The following is a 9,038-nucleotide window of genomic DNA, read 5'->3' on the forward strand; positions in this document are numbered from 1 at the left end:
CTTCTGGTCAGTAGATGGCGCCATATACCAGGTTGTCAATCAGCACATATTCAAACTTTATTTTTAAAATTTATTTTATTTGACTGGGTGTGGCGGCTCATGTCTATAATCCTAGCACTCTAGGAGGCTGAGGCAGGAGGATCACTTGAATTCAGGAGTTCAAGACCAGCTTGCGCAAGAGCAAGATCCTGTTTCTCCAAAAAATAGAAAAATTAGCTGGACATGGTGATGTACACCTGTAGTCCCAGCTACTCGGGAGGCTGAGGCAGAAGGATAACGTTAGGTCAGGAGTTGGTGGTTGCAGTGAGCTGTGATGATGCCACTGCACTCTAGCCCTGGACAACAGACTGTCCTCAAAACATTTTTTTCTTTTTTTAAATATTTTGAGACCAGGTCTCGTTATGTTACCCTGGTTTAGAACTTCCAGGCTTAAGCAATCCTCCCACCTCAGCTTCTGGGGTAACTGAGATAAAAGGCGTGCACCACTATGTCTGTCTATTTTTTTTTTTAGGCTGGCTGGCCTTGAACTCCCATCCTTAAGTGATCCTCCTGCTTCCAAATTCTGAGATTACAGGCATGAGCCACTACACCCAGCCAGTTTTATTAGCCTTTGTAATTTTTTTTGGTATTGTAATACTATTCCCATGAACTCTGAACTAAGTGATGGTTGTGTGTAATGCTATGGTTATTGTAGGCAGATGGAATAGTTAGATGACTTACTTCATAGGTGATACGACAGTTTCTTTTTGTAGCAACAACTCAGAATGGGGAGTTCCTAAATGCTAGGTTTTGGCAATTGAATAGAACAATCCACTGGTTATTCCAAGTGAACATTTTAGTATGTCAAGGTGAATAATGCTAGGTTATCAACTTTTTCCAGGTTTTTACATAATTGAACAGTATTTGCAGTTCTGTATGATTGTCTTTTGAAAGTGATATTTTGACCATCTTTAAAAATGTGTGACACTATACGTGAGTATAGTCCTTTTTTTTGTTATTAGATCATAGCTGTGTACATTAATGTGATCATGGGGTACAATGTGCTGGTTTTATATGCAATTTGAAATATTTTCATCAAACTGGTAAACATAGCCTTCACAGCATTTTCTTATTTATTGTGTTAAGACATTTATATTCTATACTTAGTAAATTTCACATGTACCCTTGTGAAATTTGAGGTGCACCCTAGGTGTGGTCCCACCAATTACTCTCCTTCCACTCATCCTTCCCTCTCCCCTCCCTTCCCTCTCCCCTTCTTTTTGGGCTATTGGGTTATAGCTTTCATAAGAAAGCTATAAATTGGGGCGGCACCTGTGGCTCAGTGAGGAGGGCGCTGGCCCCATATACCGAGGGTAGTGGGTTCAAACCCAGCCCCGGCCAAACTGCAACAAAAAAATAGCCGGGCGTTGTGGCGGGCGCCTGTAGTCCCAGCTACTCGGGAGGCTGAGGCAAGAGAATCGCGTAAGCCCAGGAGTTGGAGGTTGCTGTGAGCTGTGATGCCATGGCACTCTACTGAGGGCGATAAAGTGAGACTCTGTCTCTACCAAAAAAAAAAAAGAAAGCTATAAATTGGTTCCATAGTAGGGCTGAGTACATTGAATACTTTTTCTTCCATTCTTGAGATACTTTGCTAAGAAGAATATGTTCCAGCTCCATCCATGTAAATATACACACCAAGGGTCTATTTACATTTGGGGGAAAGTTAAGCAACCAAAAATAATAAGCCATTCTCCCTTCTTCTATGGCCATTTGATTCTGACATTTATTGGAATATATGCTTTAAAAGTCACTGCTCTCTTCTCGCCTTTAGATAAGTGCCTGGTTATTGCAGCGTTCACTTGGTAATCTAAAAGAAGATGAAGCCAGGAAGCCTTTTAACTGTCTATAACAGTCTCATAGTCAGTGGTGTGTGTCTTAGAATATGATCTCATTTAAGTCACATGAGAATTCACTTTGGTACAGAACAGACATTTCCAGAAAACGGAAGCTTTTTTCTTAGCCAGATACATAAACTTTACAAAAATTTCTATTACTTAGCAATTTCTTAGACATCTTTCTACCTTCAGTGTATACTAAATATTTAATAATAATTGGTTTGTGAGATATTTTACTCTACAATGTTAGTCATTTTAGTTTTTGTTGCTTGTTTCCAAATTGGATATTCCTATAGAGTAGCTGTAATTCATGTTTTCCTGTGTATGTTATCTAGATAATCTAAACACAAACAATATTTATCAGTGTATCACAGATATAGATATCAGAATGGATGCTGGCTGAAAATACCTACCCGACCATGACAGCACCTACTAGCCAAATGTTGGCACCTCAATTTACTTCCCCTAGCCTGATTCTCTGTTCAATAGATGGATTTCTGAATAATTTGGGTGTCAGGTCCTTTGATTGCTGTAGGAACGTACTCTGGAGATTGAATATAAATATTGTAGTCATCACCATAAGGAGAATGTATGCCCATTGACTGTAAATGAATGAACAGGCAGACAATCCATTGGTGTCATGAGAGTTTAGCAGCTGATTTGCAAGGGTGAGGGTCAGTTGTGCTATGGGCAACCCTCCAACCTGGGAGGCCCTACTAGACATGTCACCTCCCCCTGACCTACACTGGCCCATCCTGCCACATCTCTCGGGTCTCTCCCTTTCACTTCAGTGCTATCACAGCAGACAGTGAGAATATCTAAAACACACTTAGTGAGAAATTTTCAACATTGGCCACAGAAAAAAATGACTTGAACCCTTTTGGATCTAATCCATTTCAAAATAAAGAAGTTTAATGATTAAAACTCAAACTAGGTTGGTTGTTGATAGCACGAACTCTGCAATGAAATGTTGTGAATTCAATTCCTAGCTTTTCCACTCAATCAACCTAAGAGTCTGTTGTCTCCCAGGTAAAATGTGGTTAACAAAAGGTTTTTTGTTATTGTTGTTGTTTGTTTGAGATAGAGTTTCATTTTGTTGTCCTTGGTAGAGTACTGTGGCATCATAGCTCACAGCAACCTGAAACTCTTGGTTCAAGTGATCCTCTTGCCTCAGCCTCCCTAGTAGCTGGGGTTATAGTGCCCACCACAACACCCAGGTATTTTTAGAGAAGGGATCTTGCTCTTGCTCAGGCTGGTCTTGAACTCCTGAGTGCAAGCCTTCCACCCACCTTGGCCTCCCAGAGTGCTAGAATTATAGGTGTGAGCCACCACTCCTGGCCCAACAAAATTTCTTAATACTTAGAGTTTTGGGAGGAATAAATGCATACCAAATTCCTAACATAGTATCTAGCATATAGTCATTGCTCAATGAAAGCTGTCACCATGATTACTTTTTTTGACTTGGTGAGGGTTCTAACACTGCTCAAGTGCTCATTATTCCTCGTGGTGGTTGTTGTAAATTTTTCACACTCTCTCCCCAGGGCTTTCTTTCACCAGTTCCATTTCTTTTCTATGACCACCATGACTTTTTCTTCACAGGTGGAATAGGGGTCATGGAATCCAATCTTTCTCAGCATCCCACTACCTGCAGATGTGTTTGCCCCATCCCAACAACCAACGGATTGCTTCTCAAAGTGTGGTCACCAGCCTCATCATCATCATCAGCTGGAAACTTGTTCAAAAGAGAACTCTGAGGCCTCACTGCAGACCGAGGGAATGAGATTCTCTGGGGCAAAGCCTGGCTGTCTATGATTTACCAGGACCCCTGCAGAATGGTGAAGTGGCCTGGGGCTTTGACATTCAAGTTCCCCTTATCGGAGCATTCTCTGTCTGGAGGTAGATCTGCAAGAGAAATGAAATCGTTTCCCTACAGTGTTTGGCCTAAATCCAGGAGATTTGGAGGAATCAAATGGTGAGTGGCTGACTTAGCCTGACTAATCGTTTCACAGTAGAAATAGAACATCAGTGGAGGAGACTGTGCAGAATCCACTGGAAATGACCTTCATTGGTGAGTACTTGGGAGCACACTGTCAGTATGTGCTGCGGTAGCTCTTCCTTTATAAATGCCTCATATGTCTTTAACTGATATATTCCTTCATTACATATAGCAAATCATTCAATCAGCTCACCCACTGGAAGGGTCTATTTCCCTCTGTTATTAATGAAGTTGTTGGTTTTCTGTCCATCAAGGGCACTGGTTTAGAACTTATTTCCTTTTCCTATCGATTAAAAGTTTAATTGCAAGGACATTGTCTTCCACACTCAAGTAAAATTTCCATGAAAGGGATTAAACTAGTCTCAATAGATAAAAAAAAAAAAAAAAAGAGTAAATAATAATGTTATACTTTTTTTTAAGTTGGAGAAAAATCAGGATGTTTTAATGTCTGATGTTTCTATGACCAAGTTAATATGGGTTTAAGCCATCTCTTGCCTCAGCTTCGCTAGTAGCTGAGACTATAGGCACCCACCACAATGTCTGGCTACTTTTTAGAGACAGGGGTCTCGCTCTGGCTCAGGCTGGTCTCGAACTCGTGATCCACCTGCCTTGGCCTCCCAAGTGCTGGGATTACAGGCATGAGCCACCACGCCCAGCCGGGACACCTTTACTTTTGGATTACAAATGCCTCCCCTTTCTGATTTGGTTCTTTATCTCTTCCTGGGAAACTGGTGTCAAGGACTTGATGAGCACTTGCTGTGCTTGGGAAGAGGGCAGATGGTCACAGAGCCCCACTCTTGATACCTTTGAGCTGTGGAAACAGAGCCAGCAACTGTCTCCCTCATGATTGTTCATGTGAGAGGAAATAAAATCGTGTGTTTAAACTATTATGAATTGAATTGTTACTTGGAGTCTATCTGACACACTGTCTCAATAGAACCAGGTTAAAGGGAATTTTTGATAAATGAGTTGGAATGCAGATAGCAAAGAGACAGAGAAAGAGTTAAGACAAGAGGGCAGGTGGAACTTAAGGTGGTGTTTAGGAAGTTAGGGAACAAGTTGTCAACCGGTTCCTTTTGGATCTGCTCTTATTTGTCAGTCTACTAGGAAATACTTTTCATATAGATGTGATTTTCTGTAGTCTCAACCAAGGTGACGAGGCAACAGGAAGGCGATGTTAGACTAGATTTGAATCTCTTGCACAGTTTCTCAATGAAGTTGCTCTTGACAACATTTTTTTTTTCTTGCAGTTTTTGGCCAGGGCTGTGTTTGAACCCGCTACCTCCGGCATATGGGGCCAGTGCCCTACCCCTTTGAGCCACAGGCGCTGCCCATTGACAACATTTTGGACATGATCTTTCTTTATAGAGAAACTATTATATACCTTATGGGATATTTATCATACCAAGCCCCTGCTCATTAAATGCCTGTAGTGCCCACCTGTTATTTTGACAAACAAAAATGTATTTTCACATTCCAAATGCCATCTGGGAAGGTGGCCATATGGCTGGTTAAGAACTAGGTTCTTTGAGAACCTAATGCACCGCCCTGCATGTGGACGGTATTTGGTCAAATGGTTTGCAGTTAGTGGCACACTGGCAAGCTAGCTATTGGAGAAAAAGCTCTGATATGTATACTTTGCCAATTTCTGTGTTGCAAATATTACAACCATGAAAACTTTGTCATCCATGGGTTAGCCTCTAGCTTATAAAATTTAATATATGTAACAGTTGGCTCTTGAGCTCCAGCGTACCCCTGTGCTCAGAGAAATTCAGAGCGGGAGATGCCAGGTCTCTTCTGGTCATCTACAGGGTGCAAATTGCTACAGCAATGACAGCCCTTTGGAAGTTGCTCCTCCTACATGAGGCTCACCTGAGGGAGAGTAGAAGGCTCCTGTTTTATAAGATTGGCTGGTTGCTGCTACGATGGTTGTTAGTTTCAATTTGATGTGTCTGTCTCACCCTCTCAGCTCTCCTTGCCCCTCACACTCATTCAGCCAACACTTTCATGGTAATAGCTGAAATTTTCAATTTTAGACCTAGAGGTATAAATGGATTTAGATGGAACCCCAGGCATTATCCGTAGGAACCTCCATTTCTGGTACAACCTGGGAGCAACTTCATGGGATTACACAGAACGACAGTGTCAGAGCCAGGACTAGAGATGAGGCCTGCCGCTTTTCAGGCATTAATTAACCTGACCAAGGTCATACAATTAATAAACAGCAGAGCCAGTATTCAAACCTGGGTCTGCCCACCCACTAGGCTGCACTGCCTATTTAGAGAGAAAGGAAAGCAGCTCCTGCCAGCTTTGGCTTAGGAAGAAGTTCTAGGTCATATCCGGCATGCAGGAGACAGAACACATTGTCCTAAATCCAGCATCCCATTAGATTGTCTCTGATAAGCCAGGCTATTGAAACCTTGCCTTATCTTGACATTGAAAGTTAGCCTTTTGCAATTAATTACCCTGATTGCAATTGTTCTGCCCGGTTACATGACTTGTTTCCAAGTGGCCCTTCAGGGATGCCGATGGTGTTGGAATCAGGTATACTGGTTCAAACCCAGCTCAGTAACTTACTGTTTGGGTGCCTTGGGAAAATTTTATTTTATTTAGATGTTTTGAGTCTCCTCAGTGTTACTGGGATCTTCTTCCTTTTTCACTGTACTTAATACCTTGGATTTTTGTTGCTTGTTTCCTCACTAGACTAGGAGTCCCTTTACTTTCAGTTGTTAATGTCAGTATCCCTAGTGATTATCACAATGCCTATTGTGTGATAAGAGCTTAATGAATTTTGGATAAATTATTGAGTGAAAAATTATGTTTGCTATATTAGGAAAGATTTGTCCTATGTCTTGGGACAAGAAGATTTGCTATCGGCAAGTCTAAATTTATGAACTTACTGAGGTGTTCAGTATTCAAAATGTTTCTTTGCAAGTACAGATAATGGGGATGCTTTGAGACAAATCAATCCTTGCTTTACTTAACTGTTTTTCAGGTACTTGTGAGAACCCTGAGAAAACATGCTAGGCTGGAATTGGCCACTAGGTGGAGCACTTACCCTAATGTCATCTTTCCAAACGGTGAATACAAATCCGAGATACTAGTGGAAGAGTTTCTAACACTCTAGAACAGTCATTTCTCATTTAAATAGGATGACAACTACAATTCATATTGTCTAGTCAACATACTCAGAACCTTCAGCTCTCATCTAAGCTTCTTTCAGAAAGCAAAGGCAGAGGGGGAGAATTTTTTTTTTGTTGTTGTTTTTGGTTGGTAATTGGAGCTACACCAAGTGGGCACCTTATAAATCATACTGAAAACTGAGGGATAATTCACAAATACATGGAGTATTCAAGGATTTCCATGGGAAGTTATCCACATGCCATTTTATTGGTTTTTAGAAATGAAATTTATATTTAGAACAGTTTTATATCGACAGAAACATTTCAAAGATAGTAAAGAGTTCCCGTATGTTCCACATAAAGTTCCCCTTACTGTAGACATTTCATTTTAATATAATTGTTACAATTAATAAACCACTATTGACGCATTTTTGCTAACCGAAGTCCATACTTTATGGAGATTTCCTTGTTTTACCTAATGTTTTTTCATTTTTCCAGGATGCCATCCAAGATACCACATTACAGTTAGTCATGATCTCTCCTGAGTTTGCCTGTGGCTGTGACAGTTTCACAGATTTTCCTTGTTTTTGATGATCTTGATTGCTTTGAGATGACAGATCGGGTATTTTGTACCATGTTCCTCAATTGGGATTTGTGTGATGTTTTTCCTCATTATTAGATTGCAAATAGGGGATTGGGGGAGGAAGAGCACAGAAGTAAAGAGCTATTTTTTTTGTGTCATATTAAGGGGTCCGTGGAGTCAGCATGATTTACCACTGTCATGTTAACCTTGACCACCTGGCTAAGGTAGTGTGAGTCAGCCTCCTCCCCTCTGAGTTACTTCTTTTCTCCCCTTAGCTCCACATGTGATTTTAAAAAGTTCTTTCTGATTGACAAGTAATAATTATATATATTCATGGGGTACAGTGTGATGTTTTGTATATAATGTGAAATGATAAAATCAAGTTAATCACCTCACCTCATTTTATTGTGTTGAGACATTTGAAATATACTCAACTTTTTTGAGATGTATTTTTTTTTTTTTTAATTGCTATGAGACGGAGTCTCACTCTGTTGCCAGGGCTAGAGTGTCATGGCATTAGCCTAGCTCACAGCAACCTCAGACTCCGATTCAAGTGATCCTTCTACCTCAGGCTCCCAAGTAGCTGGGACTACAGATGCTCATCACAATGCCTGGCTAATTTTTTTCTATTTTAAGTAGTGACAGGGCCTTGCTCTTGCTCAGGCTGGTCTCCAACTTCTGAGCACAAGTGATCCTCCTGCCCCAGCTGCCCAGAGTGCTAGGTTTATAGGTGTGAGCCATCACGCCTGGCCTTCCTTTTTTTTTTTTTAGATTTTACCATTGCCTCTACACACAAATACACACATTTGCAGAGACCATCTCTGCTGAAGAATATTTCGTCCTTTTATTGCATTAATTTTGAGGGGATTTAAGCACATCCCTTTCACCTTTTTCTTAAAGGTCAGTACTTCTTTTTTTAAAAATTTTCATCTTACAGTTTTTTTTGACTTTGTTGAGAACAAGGGAAAATTAATAAAAGAGATTGTCTTAGTTCCCTGTGTGTAAAGGTAATTTTTATAGCCCCTGTCTTGCTGAAAGACAAAAATATGTTTATTTTGTGGTTACCGATGGAATATGCAAGTTCTTTGTTGGAAATTTTTTTTTTATTAAATCATAGCTGTGTACATTAATGTGATCATGGGGCACCATACACTGGTTTTATAGACCATTTGACATATTTTCATCACTCTGGTTAATATTTAGCCTTCCTGGCATTTTCTTAGTTATTGTGTTAGGACATTTATATTCTACATTTACTAAGTTTCACATGTACCCTTGTAAGATGCACCACAGGTGTAATCCCACCAATCACCCTCCCTCCGCCCATCCTCCCCCCTCCCTCCCTTCCTCTCCCCCTTCACCCTATTCTTAGATTATAACTGGGTTATAGCTTTCATGTGAAAGCCATAAATTAGTTTCATAGTAGGGCTGATTACATCGGATACTTTTTCTTCCATTCTTGA

At 40.5% G+C, this 9,038-nt stretch overlaps 1 long non-coding RNA gene across 1 annotated transcript in view; it reads left to right on the forward strand.

Annotated features, from left to right (window-relative positions):
- LOC128571577 (uncharacterized) overlaps positions 1–3,694 on the forward strand; it is a 31,141-nt gene extending 27,447 nt beyond the window's left edge. Inside the window, exon 3 of the long non-coding RNA XR_008375925.1 lies at positions 3,474–3,694. This is a non-coding gene — a long non-coding RNA (uncharacterized LOC128571577). The remainder of the gene's footprint in view (positions 1–3,473) is intronic.
- The last annotated feature ends 5,344 nt before the right edge of the window (positions 3,695–9,038 follow it).

This window comes from Nycticebus coucang, chromosome 19 (genome assembly GCF_027406575.1).
Source record: "Nycticebus coucang isolate mNycCou1 chromosome 19, mNycCou1.pri, whole genome shotgun sequence".
Classification (NCBI taxonomy): Eukaryota; Metazoa; Chordata; class Mammalia; order Primates; family Lorisidae; genus Nycticebus; species Nycticebus coucang.